The 19053-nt window shown below is 45.5% G+C and overlaps 1 protein-coding gene across 8 annotated transcripts in view; it reads right to left on the bottom strand.

Annotated features, from left to right (window-relative positions):
- LOC135098147 (uncharacterized) overlaps positions 1-19053 on the bottom strand; it is an 87871-nt gene that overhangs the window by 36982 nt on the left and 31836 nt on the right. The window contains exon 1 of one of the 8 annotated variants that reach the window (XM_064000362.1): positions 17151-17430. The exons of the other annotated variants lie outside the window; for them this stretch is intronic. The gene's annotated coding sequence lies outside the window, so the exon portion shown is untranslated. Of the gene's footprint in view, positions 1-17150; positions 17431-19053 lie in introns of those variants that run through there. 8 annotated transcript variants of the gene reach the window in all.

Here is a 19053-nt window from a genome sequence, read left to right as displayed (position 1 = left end):
AGTACAGATATGATTTTTTGTAGATTTTTCTATCCCTGCTGCGGCGGGAGAGAGTGCAGAGCTGTTGAAAATGTGATGAAAAAATGTGTACCTGTGAACCTGCAGATTGTGAGTGACCGGAGAGAGAGAGAGAGAGAGAGAGAGAGAGAGAGAGAGAGAGAGAGAGAGAGAGAGAGAGAGAGAGAGAGAGAGAGAGAGAGAGAGAGAGAGAGAGAGAGAGAGAGAGAGAGAGAGAGACTACGTAATTAGTTTTGTAGTCCCTGAATGTAACGGGAGCAAAGGGAACAAAAACGGAATAAACATGAACAGTAGGAACACATAAGAAAAGGAGAAATTAGGATTACAAGGAGGAGGATGAGGAGAAAGTCAACGAAAGAAGAACATATAGGAATAAATAAGAATAAACAGGAAGAGCAGACACCAGGATTATGAAAGAGGAGAAAAGAATGGGAAATACATATGAATAATAGGAATACATGGGAAGAGTATAACAGAGGAAGAGCGGATACTAAGATTAGAAGATAAACAAAAAATAAATACATAAATAAGTGGCAATACATATGAGGGGCAGATAATAAGGTGGAGAAAAATGGGAAGCACGTAGGAATAAGTAGGAATACATGGACAGAGCAGGTGCCAAGATTAGAGGGAAAAGAGTGTGAAATACATAGGAATGAATACGTACTAATACATAGGAGAAGATATTATGATACGACGAGAAAAGAAAATTGTAGAAGAAAAATAAGGGGAATCTTGAAAGAAGAGAAGAAAAGAAGAGGTTGGAAGAGAGAAAAAAAAGATTGAAATAACGATGATATATGAAGATAGGGAAGAATGTAAAAAAAAAAAAGGAGATGAAAAAGAAATGATGATTATACAGGTATGCATTAAAGATACATGAGAAGAACTGATACCATGACAGAAGAAGGGAGGGAATACATAATAATACATAAAACATATACATAAATCACAATGACGTAACAAAAGAGAGCGGATAATAAGAAAAAAATATATATATAGCAATACACAGAAAAAAAAATACCTTGACAAGAGGAGGAAGAAAGATGAAGAAAAGGAAAATACATAGATACCTAGAAACACACATGCAAAGAAGAAATACCATAGATATCTACTGAACTAAGAGATACTGACAAAAAAAAAAGTGTGAGGGAGAAAAGGACGGAGTACAGCACGGTGGAGGAGGAAGTGAAGAAGGAGGAGGAGGAGGAGGAGGAGGAGGAGGAGGAGGAGGGGGAGGAGGTGTAAGTAGTGGTGGTGGCGGGAAGGGGTGAGAGTAGCAGGAACCATGATAGGTCAAGAGATAAAGCAACACAAAACAAGGTAATATCCAGCGTACAATGGCATGAAAAGAAGCAACAATAAACTCGATTGGCAAGAGTAACAGTGAAAACGAAAGGGAGAGAAAGGTCGCATCTTTTTCCGTTGTGATATTGTGAATAATATATGCGTGCCTTATATTGTAAGTCACTGCTTACTGTTAAGAACACACTGCGCTGTACAGGGAATAAATCATCGTCAACATCGGACACAGAAACCAGACAAAAAATTAGTGTCAAAAAGCATAAGTAAAGCCAAAAAAATAAAATAAATAAATAAATAAATAAAAATAAAGAAATATATGAAAGTAAAAAAATAAATAAATAAAAAAATAAAAAGAAGTCTGGTATTCTGAAACGCGTTGCTCTCTCATAAGGAATATTTTTTTATTCATCATTAATATTAGTTTTTTTTTTCAGTTTTTCCTCAATTAATGAAGCAAAAACCTTTTTTTTTTTTTTTCACCACTGGAATCATGAAAACGTTCTTGAAAACTTTAACAACACCCAATGAAGATAAAATTAATCAAAATAAGACGAATGCTTTTCTCTCATCCCTCTCCCTCCCTTCCATCTCTCATTCTTCATCTCCCGCCCCTTCTTCCTTCCTCCCTCCCTCCTTCCCTTCCCCTCCCACGTCCCTCCCGCTTGCCTCCCTCCATCACGTTGCAGACCTTCAATCACTCAGAGTTAATCCATCACATCTACTCTCCTGCTTCTTCTCTTTTTCCCTCCTCCCCGTTCTCTCCTTCCATGTTTCCATTCATCCACCAAGCCACTCACGCCTCTATTCCTCCTTTCCTTGCTTCTCTCTTCCTCCTTGTAGTTCTGTAGAGTGTGGTCTACAGAGCTACAAGCATGCATCGCTCATTTACGAATAAAAATGATAAACAAAACTACTTATTCCATTGCTAGGGAAGAATGAAAACTGCAAGACAAATTTTCCATTAAAGGAGAGAAAAAGGCGTGAAGAAAATATGATAAAAAGAAAAAAAGAGCTGAAATATTGCATGACTTATGTACGAATATGAGAGAAAATGCATAATCTATCAGAAAGAAGAAAAAAAAAGACTGTGATCTAACTTCGAATAAAGGAAGGAAACTCATCAATTCCGTTAATTGTCAAGTGTGAACAAAGAAAAAGGATGGCGAGTCCTGCGTGGGATCATGAAAGGCCCTTGATGTGCCGGGGACGTGAAGGACGCCCCCCACACGAAGGAAAGGAGCACAAGAACCCCGGAAAACCTCTATGGAAATTTTGGGAAAACTTTGGAGCCAGTCTGAAACAAATAAAAGTTATAGGGACTCACTAAGAGAGAGAGAGAGAGGAAACGAGCAGAAGGTGTTAGGAAGTCTGCGGAAAGTTAGTGCGGGGATCCAGTGTAGAATAAAGATATCTATGGGGATTTTGGGCGTAGGCTCAGTCAGGGGGTATTTGGGGGAGAGTGTAGGGGAAATATACCAAAGTGTAATGAGCTTTGGGGAAAAGTTTACGAGGAGTTAAGGAAAGTTCAAGGGAAATCACAGAGTTTATGGGTCTTAGGGGAAGGTATTTAGTGGGAAGAGGAATTGCGAGGCTCAAGAGGGATGAAGAAGAGTACCACAGAGAGGAGGAGGCTGGAGGAGGCAAGACAAGAGAGAGAGGAAAACGATAGAATAATTGGGTGGAACATCGCGAGAAGAGAGAGAAAAAAAAAGTGGGCAGAAAAAATAAAAGAAAGAAAAAGTTCATTAGCGAATGATAAATAAAAATATGGAATAATGTAAAAGAAAACAAATGAACGTGAAAAAAAAAGATGAAGAGAAGATGAAAAAAATAAGACAAAACCTGAAGAGAAGAAAGGAAAGAGAAGGAGAAGACGGGAAGAAGATGGAAGAGGTTGAAGTAATGATAACGTGTGGGTTAATGTGTGGGTTAACGAGCTTCAAAGAGAGTGACACCAACACGGATAGCCTCCAACACGCTGCGGTCCAGGCATGACTCACGGATCACCTACTGGGAGGTCAGTGTGTTGAGGTTGTGAGTGTGTGTTGCCGCGTCAGGCTTTCTACCGCAGGGGTCTTGGCAAGAAGTGGGGCCACACAAGGAAATGAAATCACAAGCTAGGAAACTTTATGTTGAAATAATACAGCGGTCGTGACTGACTGTTGTGACTTCCTTGTCACTGTTTGTGTGCTTTGTGGCGGACAGGAGAGAGAGAGAGAGAGAGAGAGAGAGAGAGAGAGAGAGAGAGAGAGAGAGAGAGAGAGAGAGAGAGAGAGAGAGAGAGAGAGAGAGAGAGAGAGAGAGAGAGAGAGAGAGAGAGAGAGAGAGAGAGAGAGAGAGAGAGAGAGAGAGAGAGAGAGAGAGAGAGAGAGAGAGAATTTCTCGCTGTGCATTTAGCATGTGTGTGTGTGTTAGCATGTGTGTGTGTGTGTGTGTGTGTGTTTGTGTGTGTGTGTGTGTGTTATACTCGATATACTTCAACGTAACAATACATAATATTTTCCTTTAATTATTTTGAATGGCAAATTATTTTCTTTTATACTTCCGTTCTCTACTACCACCACCACCACCTCCATCTTCCCCTCTCAGCTTCCATCCCACCTCAGCACGTATTTTCCCGCTCCCATTCAAGACGCACATGATAGATGGCACCCCCCTGCGCCGCGTCCTTGGTCCTCGCCAGCCTCGCACACTGACAGCCTCCAACATTACCTAATTCGGTGCAGAGACTGGCTGCGTTCAGGCCTTCCCTTCACTAGATATATGTGTTTATTGTTCATTCCTTACTAATCACAATAGTAGTCTCTAACTCACTCACTTCTGCTGACAATTATCGTACTTTATGCATTCGCCAACTGTTAGTCAGAATAAAAATATGACTACAGTGGATGATTAAACAGTCTACCCAGATCTACGACAATAACTTATTCTTGTCACTTATTTGGGTTCGAAGTAGTACATGACTAATGACACACACGCGCACGTACACACACACACACACACACACACACACACACACACACACACACACACACACACACACACACACACACGCACACACACACACACACACACACACACTGAAATTCCCTCCATACTTCTGCATTTCCTATTCCCTTGACATGAACTGTTTCAAAAGGGAGGTTTCAAGATACTTATTCTTAAATTTTGGATAACGCTTTTTTCCTATTCCAGAGTCCCCTCTTACATAACACACACACACACACACACACACACACACACACACACACACACACACACACACACACACACACACACACACACCGACCTACTTAACAGCTAATCAGAAGGAAGACAACAAAACACAAACACACAGAACTTACGTGCTCATCATCATCTCATCTCCTTTCAATTCAATTTACACAAACTGAATATTCTTAAGCACTCTCATTTACATATGTCGCATTTTTTTTTCCGCTATCTCTTTTCCTTCCTCTACTGGCATCTCTAGGTATTCATTCCTTTCCTTGTACATAACACTCATTAAAATGGAGATCTCTGCAAAAGGGAAGAGGGTCAGAATGTGCTCCACTTTGGAAGTTAAGTAGTCAAAGAATTTCTTATAATCAGAGGAGTTAGGTGAGAGGTATACAGCACAGATAAATTTAGTATGAGAGTGACTCTGTAGTCGTAGCCAGATGGTGGAAAACTCGGAAGATTCAAGAGTGTGGGCACGAGAGCAGGTTAAGTCATTGCGCACATAAACGCAGCATCCAGCTTTGGATCGAAAATGAGGATAGAGAAAGTAGGAGGATAGAGGATAGAGAAGAGCCAGTAGGCTTATGGACCTGATGGGGTCCCTCCTATTGTTCTCCGAAACTGTGCCTCCGTGCTTGCACCTTGCCTAGTCAAACTCTTTCAGCTCTGTCTGTCAACATCTACCTTTCCTTCTTGCTGGAAGTTTGCCCACATTCAACCTGTTCCTAAAAAGGGTGACCGTTCTAATCCCTCAAACTACCGTCCTATTGCTTTAATTTCCTGCTTATCTAAAGTTTTTGAATCTATCCTCAACAGGAAGATTCTTAAACATCTATCACTTCACAACCTTCTATCTGATCGCCAGTATGGGTTCCGTCAAGGCCGCTCTACTGGTGATCTTCTGGCTTTGATTATTGATGATGCTTGTTTGCAATCACCACATATTGAGGCATTATTCATAAAAGTCTTAAAAACAATTAAATTTATAATTGGTATGGTATATAGACTCCCAACTCAACATTCACTGATTTTCTTGAGTCTATGGAAGAAATTTTACAAGTATTATCGAATTTAAAGATGAAATGTTATGTAATGGGGGATTCTAATGTCAATTTGTTACATATCAATGAAAATGCCACAACATACATTAACATGTTTCAATGTTACAGCTTCTCTCAAATAATTATAAAACCAACTAGAGTGACTGACAGGTCTGCCACTTTAATAGGTCACATCTGGACAAATGACATGCAAAATTATGTACACGTCCAGGGACAAAATATGGAGGAAATGGTTAATACTTTAAATCATCAATTAATTAAGGTGTCTGACTGGATAACTAGCAACGTGTCTAAAACTTTCTAGATGATGTCTTGTCTGACAAACGTAAATGAAGTTAATATTAATATAAAGATAAAACACAATTTCTTGAGTAAAGTTAATTGCATAAAATTTCTTTGCTTAATAATAGATGATAGATTAACATGAAAACAACACCTACATCAACTCTGTAGTAAATTGTCACAAATAACTGGTGTCTTGTACACAATTACAAACAATATAACTGTCCAATGTCTGAAATTAATATATATGTCTACTGTTTATCCACATGTAATAAACTGTTCGGCAATTTCAGGGGGAGCTTTTAAAACACTCTTAGATGGGTTATTTGTTGCGCACAAAAAAATAACGAGAGTAATGTTTCATAGAAAAAAACGGTACGATCATACTAATCCTCTATTTTGTGAACACAACCTTTTGAAAGTCCCCGATATAATATTCTTGCAAACTTGTATATTTCTTTTCAAATCAATTTACATATATCCCAATAATACATCTTATAAATTACTATCCAATAATATTAATAACAATAGAAGGCCAGATGACCTCAAACTTCCTCTCTGTAGGACTGTCCACGAACAGAGAAGTGTGAGTGTGCGCGGCGTCAGGGAGTGGAACAGCCTCCCGCACGATATTAAATCACTAACCTCTATCAATTTGTTTAAAAGCAAAGTGAAATGTTTCTTACTTCTAAACTATGAATGTTAACCATAGCAATGTCTGTGAATCATGTGCTGTTATGTGTTGATACACAGACACACATGTCAGGTGTGCACATCTTGTGGACGTGTGTATGTACATCACCAACAATGATATCATTAATAGAAAACTTTGGCTAATATAACATATGTTACGGCAAAGTATGTATGTAACCATGCATACATTTGTTATGTATGTATGTGAGTATGTGTATGTATGTGCACAGGTTTGTATGTGGCCATGTGTGTGTGTGTGTGTGTGTGTGTGTGTGTGTGTGTGTGTGTGTGTGTGTGTGTGTGTGTGTGTGTGTGTGTGTTGTGTGTGTGTGTGTGTGTGTGTGCGTGTATTGTGTGGCCGCATGTATGCATCATGCTGTACGTATGTTCGCATACAGGTTGCATATGTGTGAGTGTGTGTGTCTGTGCATGTACATATGAATGTGTGTTTGTATGCAGTTATATGTTGTGGTATGTATGTTTGTGGGTATCTATGTAAGTGTGTCTACCTGTGTTTGTGTTCGCCAAGTTCACGTATGTGAACATATATGTGGCACAGTATAGCATACTATACACTCCATCACTCATTATTGTGTCATGTGCTGCAAACAACAAAACAAGTAGTCTATTATTACCTCTATCATGTGCAAAATGGCGGCTCAAATAGGAACAAGTCAGGGTGTAAACATTTGCGCTACTTGTGTCATTCTTTATTCAGGTCTGTATAAAAGCTTCGGCTTGATGGACCTGGCCTTACGTATTGAACTGTGTATGAAATGCAGAAATGCATTAATGTTACAAAAGGCAAACAAAATATATCAATCAATCAATATCAATCAACCTCTCTCTCTCTCTCTCTCTCTCTCTCTCTCTCTCTCTCTCTCTCTCTCTCTCTCTCTCTCTCTCTCTCTCTCTCTCTCTCTCTCAGGCGGTCTGTTCACCACCATCCTACTTTTCGCCACTCAGCCAAAACTGAACCAAGGTACATTTTTAATTTCATGAGAACTAGGATGGGAGGAAAAAGCAGTCGACTGTCAGTGGAGGCACGGCTGAGCCTCCTGGCGAGTGTGGCGTGGACGCCGTGAGGCTGTCCCGCCCCCGCTCGGGGGGCTGCTGTGGGAGGGGGAGGCGCTCTCTGGCCTCCTTTACCTTCCGGCAAGGGGCCGAGGGGGGGGGCGAAGCCCCTCGTGTCGGATCAGGCGGCCAGCCTGAATATGGACAAGCTGGCCGCCTTGGACCAGGAGACACCCATCAGGGTGCACTGCCTGGCAGGAGGCGCAACAGTCTTCTGTCAGGACCTGCCCCTGAGGGACCTCCTGGCCGGACTGAAGTACACTACGGCGGGGCGTCACGCCGTTTTGTACTTCAGCCTGGCCGGAGGTCTGGGTGTCCACGGGGGGCAGGGGCAGGGCTGCCCCGTGCTCTTTTGCAACAGCAAGAGAGTGGGCAGCCGCCCCAAGCCCCCCCAAGAGGACCAGGCTGTCCGCGTCCCAGAGGCGGGGCAGGAGGCCGGCCCCGCCCCAGAGGCTGGCCAGGTGGTGGTGGCCAGCCCGGGGCACGAGGCCGGCCACGCCCCTGAGGCTGGCCAGGTGGTGGCGGCCAGCCCAGGGCACGAGGCCTGCCCCGCCCCAGAGGCTGGCCAGGTGGTGGCGGCCAGCCTGGGACACGAGGTCGGCCCCTCCCCTGAGGCTGGCCAGGTGGTGGCGGCCAGCCCGGGGAAGGAGGCCGGACCCGCCCCTGAGGCTGGCCAGGTGGTGGCGGGCCAGCCCGGGGAAGGATAGCCTGGGCCTGTGGGTCTCGGCCCCCAGTCCGGAGGAGGGGCAAAAGGAGGCCAGGAGCGCCACGACCCCCGCGGAGGACGAGGGAGCGGGGCTCGTCCTCCGAGGAGTGGGGAAGGGAGTGGTGGCCCCTTCCCCCCCACCACAGCGCCAACTCCCCCAGCCAGGGAAGGCTCGCCAGGGGAGGGGCAGGGCTGGAAGCAGGTTGTCCCACGGCCTGTGGGACAACCTGCTCGCCATTGCACAGACCCTGTCCCTCACCCTGGTGGTGTACTCCGCCCTGCTGGACTACTTCCCTGACTGAGGGGGGCAGCCGGCCCCACAGGGCAGTCGGCTGCCCGGGGAGGGGGAGGGGGGAGGGGATAGGTTAGGTGGGAGGGGGGAGGGGGGAGGGGGGAGGGGATAGGATAGGTGGGAGGGGGGGAGGGGGGGAGGGAAGACAGCCGGGAGGGGGGAGGGAGTGCTGTCTTGGGAGGGGGGAGGGGGGAAAGGGGTAGGTTAGGTTAGAATAGGTTAGGTTAGGTTAGGTTAGGTTAGGTTAGCTTAGGTTAGGTTAGGTTAGGTTAGGGTAGGTTAGGTTAGATTAGGTTAGAATAGGTTAGGTTAGGTTAGGTTAGGTTAGGTTAGCTTAGGTTAGGTTAGGTTAGGTTAGGGTAGGTTAGGGTAGGGTAGGGTAGGGTAGGTTAGGTTAGGTTAGGTTAGATTAGGTTAGATTAGGTTAGGTTAGGTTAGGTTAGGTTAGATTAGGTTAGGTTAGGTTAGGTTAGGTTAGGTTAGATTAGATTAGATTAGGTTAGGTTAGGTTAGATTAGATTAGGTTAGGTTAGGTTAGGTTAGATTAGATTAGGATAGGTTAGGTTAGGTTAGGTTAGATTAAGCTATCAGGACAAGTAAATAACAACACCGCCGTGTGCGGCGGCCATCATGTGAGCAATGCACGTATTTTCGTGACCACCTGCTGCCTTGGCAGAGGACAGAGCGAGAGAGAGGGAATCACGTTTTTTGCATGCCAGTTTTCCTTTGTTTCTTCTTCGCATATTTTATTATTCGCATATTTATTACCAAATTACTCGAGAATGAGCCTTATTGGAAGCTAAGGGAAAATAAACTGAATGATCGAAGTATGGGAACATTAATATACGTACTTGAAAATGTACCTTATGGAAAGTATAGGAAAATTAACCGTATGATCGAAGTAGGGGAAAATAAATAAAGCTACCCGAAAAACAACCTCATTGAAAGTTATAGGAAAATAAACCGTATGATCGAAGTATTGGAAAATAAACCTTATAGCAAAGGAAGTGGGAGCAAAACGTCTCTCTCTCTCCTTCAATTAGAGAGAGAGAGAGAGAGAGAGAGAGAGAGAGAGAGAGAGAGAGAGAGAGAGAGAGAGAGAGAGAGCGAGCGAGAGAGAGAGAGAGAGAGAGAGAGCGCATACCTTGATTTATGCCTCGTTAGTCAGGTGATTTGATGCATCTCTATTCTGTCCACCTCCCTAATCTCCATCTCTCTCTCTCTCTCTCTCTCTCTCTCTCTCTCTCTCTCTCTCTCTCTCTCTCTCTCTCTTAGTGTTGGGGTAAAAGTTAAAAGCAAAGACGGCAGGCGGCATCCCTCTTCATCTCCCTCACTTGATTAATGCTAATTGGACCTTAACTTAAACTCGCGGCCAGGTGTACTCTGACCAAGAGATAAGCTCACTACTCAAAAAAAATCCTCCCCACCTTCTCCTCCTCCTCCTCCTCCTCCTCCCCACGCCCCTCCCCTCACTCATTACCATCCTTCAGCGGCCTGGAATGCGCGCACCTAAATCAGCGTGAGTGGACATCGGTGGGCTGCGGGGAAAGTTGCTAGAGGCTTGCTGCAGGAGGGCGGAAGGGATGAGGGGCGCGGGGTAGTGGTGAGAAAGAAAGGAGTGTAGGCATGATGAGTTTGGTTGTAAAATTGTGAAAAGAAAGAAAGGAATACGGATAATGAAATATTAGTTAAAACAAAAATAGAAAAAAATGAATAAAAAGGTACAAGGATGAAAAATAACGAAATCTGAAAAAAAAGGAAGCAAATGTGGAAAAATGGAATAGCACTGTGAGTGAAGCATGACAGTGATTCCCCGCGTGGTAATTCGCATTAATTAGTGGAAGGTGTTACACAATTCTGTCTAAAACACGTCTGCTTGGAAAAAATACATATTCTCTCTCTCTCTCTCTCTCTCTCTCTCTCTCTCTCTCTCTCTCTCTCTCTCTCTCTCTCTCTCTCTCTCTCTCTCTCTCTCTCTCTCTCTCTCTCTCTCTCTCTCTCTCTCTCTCTCTCTCTCTCTCTCTCTCTCTCTATCTCTCTCTCTCTCTCTCCTGCGTGGCCAGATAAGCTGTAGCCAGTATCACTTTACTAAAACACTTGTTACGCAGCCTGGAATGTTCAGGAGCTCATCACGAGGCAACACAACTAGCGAGGCAAGGAGAGAGGCAAGGACGGACAGACCAGACGGACGGACGAACGGAGGGAGGGAGGGAGGGAGGGAGGGAGGGAGTCTGGAGTGTAATAGGCTGATGTACTATTCATGCCTAGACGCTCGGGGACTGCTCCTGCTGTTGCCGTGAAATTCTCCGCCACACCAATATTATTACCCCAATATGACCCCCTTCAATTATGTTGTTGTTGTTATTGTTGTTGTTCTCTCTCTGTGTGTGTGTGTGTGTGTGTGTGTGTGTGTGTGTGTGTGTGTGTGTGTGTGTGTGTGTGTGTGTGTTTCATAACAATTTGACATGGCAGGATGCAAAACGTTTCTCAGTAATGAGCGTGTTCACATCCTTCTTCCCGCCACGAAAAAAATAGAACACCTAAGACGCCACGGCAGTGAGAGAGAGAGAGAGAGAGAGAGAGAGAGAGAGAGAGAGAGAGAGAGAGAGAGACAGAGAGAGAGAGAGAGAGAGAGAACACTTCTACGTTCTCATGTCGTCATGTTGCACAAGTTATTCAAGAGTGGCATTCACTAATTCACCAGCACGACCTGTCAGTACACCGAGCACACGCTTCCTGGAAAATGCTGCAAATCCTTCCCATGATACTACGTGTTTATGAAAAGCAATGCTTCTCATCAGCAGCAGCCCCTTGCTTTCAGATTCATGGGGTGAGTTTGCATTAACTGCTTCTCCGAGCGGACGTGTTTCCATTACTTCATATCTAACTCAAGCAGTCTCCACCAATATGTTAACACTTTGCCTAATTTGTGGTTCATGTTCCTTCATTACTTTCATCGAGCAACTGTCGCCACACAGTGAAATGCTCTCGTCGTTAAATGCAAGGTTTTCATTACATTTCACATTATTCTAACCTTTAACAGAGAGAGAGAGAGAGAGAGAGAAAAAGAGAGAGAGAATGATGAAGCGAACAGCCTTGCCTTGGGCCGCTGTTCAACACTGCCGCGTGGCTGGCTGGCTGTGTTGTGTGATCCGTGTATGTATTAGCGCGTCTGGCGCGACACGTTTCGCTTATATACTAGTTTATAGCCGTGCCTGTGACTGCAGGAGGTCCACGCCACACGCCGTGTTCGTTTGTATATGAAACTGCAATGGTTTAGTTTTTACGAGCACATCAAAGAGCCGCACGTCTCATTAAGTGTTTTTACAGCGGACCGCTTGCAAGGGAGGATTGCTTGTTTACAGCAAGTAATTTAATTAAAGATTCATGTTATACCTTCACTGTTTTAATTAAATCATGGTCATAGGAGTTGAGGGTAATGAGCAGCATGCACGTAGCTCTTTGTGTGACGCTCGGTGAGACATGCAACACTGTCTGTCTGTCGGTCTGTCTGTCTGTCGGTAGTGGGAGTTAACACGATACTTGGGAACACTGCGCCGACTCCTTAAGCAGTCAAGGCCTAAGTGAAACACGGGATTCATTGTCCGAAGCACCAACGACACGAGATGGCAACCCAAACACACACACACACACACACACACGTGGTAATGGCTCTCCCGCCCACCTCATCTCAGCAAATGTTTGTTGGCAGTTTTCCACATTAATAGGCCGCAATTTTCCTTAAGTAAAGTCGTCTTGGTCTCGTTCGGAGTAAATTACCATCATCACAGTAGTTTGTAGTTTATTTTTTCATCCAACACCTCTCAGACTTCCCCACACGTCATATTGGCAATTCTCTCCTTCCCCCACCATTCTCTCTCTCTCTCTCTCTCTGCCGTCAACCACAACGTGCACACCTTCCCCCCTCTCCTCACCTCAGACTCTGTTGACTGATAACTAACGTGCTTAATTTCCCATTGGTTTGTACCGGAACTCCGCCAGTCCCCTACGCACCACAGATGACAACTCTGCTAACGCCTGTCAGCCTCCAGTGATCCCTCGTTACAAACTTTTCTGGACCCTGACCGGAGGAGGCAATGAGTGTTGTTCTGTCTGCCTGCCTGGCCGTGAATAGGCTGCTGAGCTGCCCGCTAGGTATCCTTACAGACCTCAGACCTTGCCGTATTGCTCGAAATTAAACCAAGTACTGCTAGTTAATTCAGACGGGTCGCAATTACTATGGACTCGTGGAAGACCAAAGCTTTTCCGCTCGAATCAAGGTCTTAACGAAGGCGATGAAACACCTCCACCGAACCCAAGTGAAGGCGAGCAGGCGGAGTGGCGGGCAGGAGTGGTGGGTCAGTGGCTTCTTACCTTGACCCTCCGTGAACACAGGTGACGGCACACTTACCTGCAAAGAAAAGGGATTATCAGCACGGTTGTTATATTCTACCTGAGTACAACCTTACTGTATTTTTTTTTTATGTGTGCATATTTATTGCATTAAGAGTGTCGAGCTGATGACGAGCCAGCTTTGACTTAAATAAAGCGTAGAAATTGCAGTGAAAGGAATATGAAAAGTAACAAGTTAGACTACGGAAAGTAACAAATAAAGATCAAGGAACGTTTGTCCGCCATCTTCCTTTCCATCATCACATCCACCCTTTCAAAAAATAGCATTATGAAAGCCATACTATAACTTTTTTCCTCCCGTCAAATAAAGTCGCCATTTCCTATTTCAGTGGAGAGCCTGTGAGCTGCAAACACCACAACTTCACGGCGCCTTTGTCCCCCCTCGCCTGGCTGGTTGTCTTGCATCTCTCCGACACTCCAATTCGTGACTCAGCCTCCACTCGTCCGTGAATCCCCGATGCACCCTCACCACCACTACCTTTATCATCACCGCCCCTTCAATAGATTGGCTTCTGAGGGCAGCTCCATTGTCCCTAACCCCTCTCTGTCCGGATTACGTTGCGTCTATTTTTGTTTGTAATGATTTATTTCTATGTGTTTGTTCTGTCATTGTCTTCCTTCACACACACATACACACTCTCTCTCTCTCTCTCTCTCTCTCTCTCTCTCTCTCTCTCTCTCTGTATATATATATATATATATATATATATATATATATATATATATATATATATATATATATATATATATATATATATATATATATATATATATGCCTCCACTCCCTCAATCCCTCCCTTTTCCTCGCAGCCAAAAGGTCAATGGCATCAAGGCAAATCTAATCTTCATGTTTTGAGTTGCGGAACCTTTTCAAAACCATTACTGGTGAGGCAGAGAGAGAGAGAGAGAGAGAGAGAGAGAGAGAGAGAGAGAGAGAGAGAGAGAGAGAGAGAGAGAGAGAGAGAGAGAGAGAGAGAGAGAGAATGCGACAGGAAACAAAAAAGTAAATAAAAAAAATGAATAAATAAAAAGATATATTAATTTTAGGTCCACTTCTGTAAACATGGCGGGGCACGACACCTGAGGCGGCGTGCTAAATGGTATATATTCTGACATTTGTTTTGTCCATTTGTTTCTGTCTCATTAGGCCGCTAATGACACGCCGGTACTGAGGAGGAGGGGCGGGGAGAGGGTGCGGGAGCTCAGGGAGAGAGGGGAAGGAAGGGAGGGAGGTTCACTTATTACGCTCAACACATAGCCATTAAGAGTTTCATTTGCAATCGGTAGGATAAAGAAAATAGGTACAGGTTATAGCAAATCACGGAGGCCGAGGGGGAGGTGTGTGGGTGCAGGTGGGTGGCGGACGAGGCGGGGTGGAGCTGTGCGGGTGGAGGTGGGTGGCGAGGTGAGGCGGGATGTGTGGCTGCAGGTGAGCGACAGAGAGAGAGAGAGAGAGAGAGAGAGAGAGAGAGAGAGAGAGAGAGAGAGAGAGAGAGAGAGAGAGAGAGAGACTATAACTGAGATGCAGGAAACTCTAAATGAAAAACAACAAGTTCTGTCGCCTTTACCAATAAGAATGTACCCTCTCTCTCTCTCTCTCTCTCTCTCTCTCTCTCTCTCTCTCTCTCTCTCTCTATCTCTCTTCGTGGCGGTCAGAGAGAGCTGGCTGGCACTACAATAGGCTTTGGTTGAAATGTTCCAGTTATACTCTCTAACTGCACTTAAATAACTAACTTTTCCAATATGGCAACACGTGATTGCCCAGAACACTCCCTCAACCCTCCCCCTCTTTCCTCCCCGAGTGACGGCAGGCGGAGGCACGGGCGGTGAGACGTGATGAGAGGAGTAGTGGCAGTGATGGGCGGGCCTGGTGATGTATGGAATAATGCGTGGTGTTGACAAAGAATGGGATGAGAGGTGAGTGATGGTGGTGAATACGCGTCTAACTCAAGGACAAAACAAACAAGTACACACAACACCAAACAAACAAGGAATGCAACCAAGCCTCGGGTCTCCTTCACCAGCGAACAATTGCTGTATTTCACAAGGCAACACAACAAGGGGACATTTAACAAGCACTTAGGAATAACGAATCACATGCAGCTTCTTACCTGCTATCCTGCCTATCTGCTAATTTTCTACTGGTATTCTGTCTTTTTCTTTGTTATTATTCTTCCTTCAATTTTATGTTCCCTCTCACGCCGCCTCCTGCTGCCTGATCAGCCTCGTGTGGTTGCCGCTCATACCCCCTCCTGTTCTCGTCACCTTTACTCTGCTCTCCACTATAATATTATTTTCCTCCTCCTCTCTCACAGCTTCCTCTCTGGCCATGTCCTTTTACCTTCCTTATTTACTTCATCCCTGTCATCTCATATTCCTACTTTTCCTCTTTCCTTTCTTCCTTCGCGGCTCAGTTTTACGCTACACACATCTCATGCCTCCCTGCTCACTACAAACCTGCTGACACTTTTACTCTTGTCACAGCACGGCGGCTTTTCCTTCCTGCTTTCCTGCGTGACTCCTTTTATGTTCGCTTTTATTCCTACTTTCACACTCTTGTCTCTCCTTCCCTCCTTTACTTCCCTTTCCCTGCCTCGCCGCGGTCGCCATCAACGCTCCCTCAAGGCTCTGCCGCGGGAAACCTTAGCCTTGCCATCTCCTTTTCGCCTCCGTCATTCTCAACACACTTCGCCTTCCTCTCTAAACACACTCAGCTCGCCTCTCACACTTGTGCATGTCGTCTTCGCTCATAACCGGCACTCCCTCACTCACTGTCTTCCTCACCTCACGCTAGTCCCTCTCTTCCTCCTCCTCCTCCTCCTCCTCCTCCTCCTCCTCCTCCTCTTCTTCCTTCCCTATTGCTCATAAAAGTTGCCCTTCTTTCTTTACAACCCCTCGGACGAATCTTTTATTCCTGCAGCTTCATAACCACTTTCCGTCACATTCTCTCTCTCTCTCTCTCTCTCTCTCTCTCTCTCTCTCTCTCTCTCTCTCTCTCTCTCTCTCTCTCTCTCTCTCTCTGTCTGTCTGTCTGTCATTTTTTTTCTGATAGACACTCCAAGTTTCCTCTTTCCATTTCCAGCTGTCTCCAGCATCTATTTCCTTCGAAAGTTCTTCCCTTTCTTCGTGGCATGGAATCTTTCAAGCTCACCAGAGTTTCCTTAAAGTTTCCCAGGTTGGTTTCCTTCAACACTTCCCGCCACAAGACAAAAATACGGATCTTCAAATTCTTGAGGATATTTCGCAGCCAAAGTTACACATTTCCTAAGAAAAAGTTGTCCTCTACTTCACAGCATCTTTTTCTTCTTTTCTGTCCCTTTCCTTTGACGATGAGACTCACTCCACACCTCACCACCATCGTCACACCGCCAAGATCGTTCACCACACCACCAGCAGCATTCGCTACACCGCAAGGAGCTTTACACTAATAATCACCACCACTGACCTCAACACGCCAGCCGCCACGAAGCCTTGTTGCACTAACCACGCCACCACCGCACTGTTAGCCACGCCTCCACGGACCTTTCAAGTCTTCAGCACATAACACGCATCATCGAACACTTCGCCGTACAAGGTTCATCAGAATCTAACTCTGTCTGCCATCTTCATATTCAGATTCTCTATTTTACAGCTACGCGCGCATAGGAAGAAGCCTCCGCCGTCCTCCCCCGCCACTCCTGCCGCTCCTGCCACGCCCTGCCTTCATTATCTCTTGCAATGGAAGCTTCATGCTCTTATTTTAACTTAAGAAGAGACACTGTCATATTCGATGCAAACTCCTTCTCCTGCCTCTTACTCCTCCTACCTCCACCTCCTCCTCCTCCTCCTCCTCCTCCTCCTCCTCCCCCACGGGCAGCTCGGCAGGGACGTGCACGCACCCGGCCTGACATCCAGCTATCAATACCACAAGACCTGCTTTGCATATTTCCCGTGACGATGCAGGAAGGTCCACCCCACACCCACGCCCCACGGAATGGAGAGGCCCGCCCCACGCACCCCGGGGATGGGGAGACCCACCCACGTCCACCCCAGGGGAGGGACACTTCATGTTTACGTTTTGTGAGTGATATGTTTGGACTGCACAAACCTTCTTTTTGTTACGCCCCGCTGCCTTAAAACGTTCACGAAGGATGGAAGATTACATCGCACTGGCAGCACAACGTGGGACAATTGGTGACCAGGCTGCCGCACACCCCCGCCTGCTTGCTGCTGCTTGCACACATCCGGCACTCACGGTGACTGAGGGCACGTGTGGCTGCAGCGATCCGTGGGGAAAACACCACCACAGAACACAAAGGTCAACCTGTTTTCCCTCGTTTGTGACCATCGAGCAAACATGTTCCGGATTTACATCACAGCGCCACAAAAGACATCACGAGGTTCATGAATGTGCTCACGTCTGCTGCACGATAAACTCTTCTCAGCACCAGGCAAGGCCACGCGACCCTCGGGGGATGTGCGGCGGAAAACAAGGTGACGCGTCTTCCTTCAAATGACATAACTACCAAACCACTCGTCTGTAATTTGCTAGTTTTCATATGCTGAGTGACTCTCTCTCTCTCTCTCTCTCTCTCTCTCCATACACTTGATCACTACCACCACCACCACCACTACTACCAATACCACTATTACTATTAGCACCACACTATCACACTCATAATACACACACACACACACACACACACACACACAGCCAGTCTATCTCTCTAATCCTTCCTCCATGTCATATTCTCACTCCCTCCTACTTTTCCTCACTTTTCTCCTTCTCAATGCCTCCCTTGCCTCCCCCTGGCTGAGGTGAGACGGGTGAGGGATGAAGGAAGGTCTGGGGCAGATGGAGGAAAGTGAAGTGGTGGAGGAAATTGGAGGAGTTCCACCAATAGGTGTGGAAAAAGCTAAGAAATTTTGTCACGGATGTGTTAGAAGAAGGACTGGAGGAGGAGGAGGAGGTGTGAGAGAGAGAGAGAGAGAGAGAGAGAGAGAGAGAGAGAGAGAGAGAGAGAGAGAGAGAGAGAGAATGTTAGTACCGTTAAGTTACAATATCCCATTACACACACACACACACACACACATACACATAGGGCAGAGGAAGGAGAGGTAAGGTGGTGGGCAGTGACACAGGCACGGGGTTGGGAGGGGGCAGGGAGGAGCAGGCTGGGGAGGGAACTGGAGGGGAAAGGAGGGTTTTCATGGCCTGCAATGAACGGGCCTGCAATCCTTCAACTTATTTGAGACATTTTTGGGTTATTTATCTATTTTCATGGTTCACTCTGGATTTCCTTCACGTCTGAATCTAAGAACACCCGAAAGTTTAGCTAAATATTGATGTACAGACAGGGAGGGAGGCAGGGAAAAATCTGCCTCTCAGCCCTTATATTTACGTAGCGCAATACACACACACACACACACACACACACACACACACACACACACAGTCCTACCCGAAGATCATTCTGAGCTCTTTCCGTAGGGAAACGGCTTGCTGGGTGACAAGCAGACGGCTTGCTGGGTAACAAGCAGTGTGTGTGATTCACACACACTGTGTGTGTGTGAATCACACACACACAGTGGCGGCCAAGGGGGAAGGTCTGATGACGTCGCGTTTTCGGAGTGTGCGCTCTGAACGGGGCACTACTCAGTACCTTATTTGAGGCATTTTATGGGTTGTTTATCTATTTCCGTGGTCAATTCTCTTTTTTCTTCACTTCAAGTCTGGAAACACTCGGGAGTTTAGCTGAATATTGATGTACAGACAGAGAGGGAGGCAGGGAAAATGGCCGTCTTGGGCCTTATATTTACGTAACGCAATTCATTTTGAAAATTGCGAAAAGAAAGAAGACGCCCGGACAGGAATACGAGTACACTACATTTTCTGATTTACCCTTTACTTTAACTAATACACAAAATATAAAAACATTACCGATCTCAGTAATAATAACGAAAACTAAAAAAAAACAATCTGTAACTTTTACGAACGGTACCATAAAAAC

Source organism: Scylla paramamosain, unplaced genomic scaffold (assembly GCF_035594125.1).
Source record: "Scylla paramamosain isolate STU-SP2022 unplaced genomic scaffold, ASM3559412v1 Contig47, whole genome shotgun sequence".
NCBI lineage: Eukaryota > Metazoa > Arthropoda > Malacostraca > Decapoda > Portunidae > Scylla > Scylla paramamosain.
The sequence above is the reverse complement of the archived record's forward strand: the minus strand, read 5'-3'. Positions and strand labels throughout refer to the sequence as shown.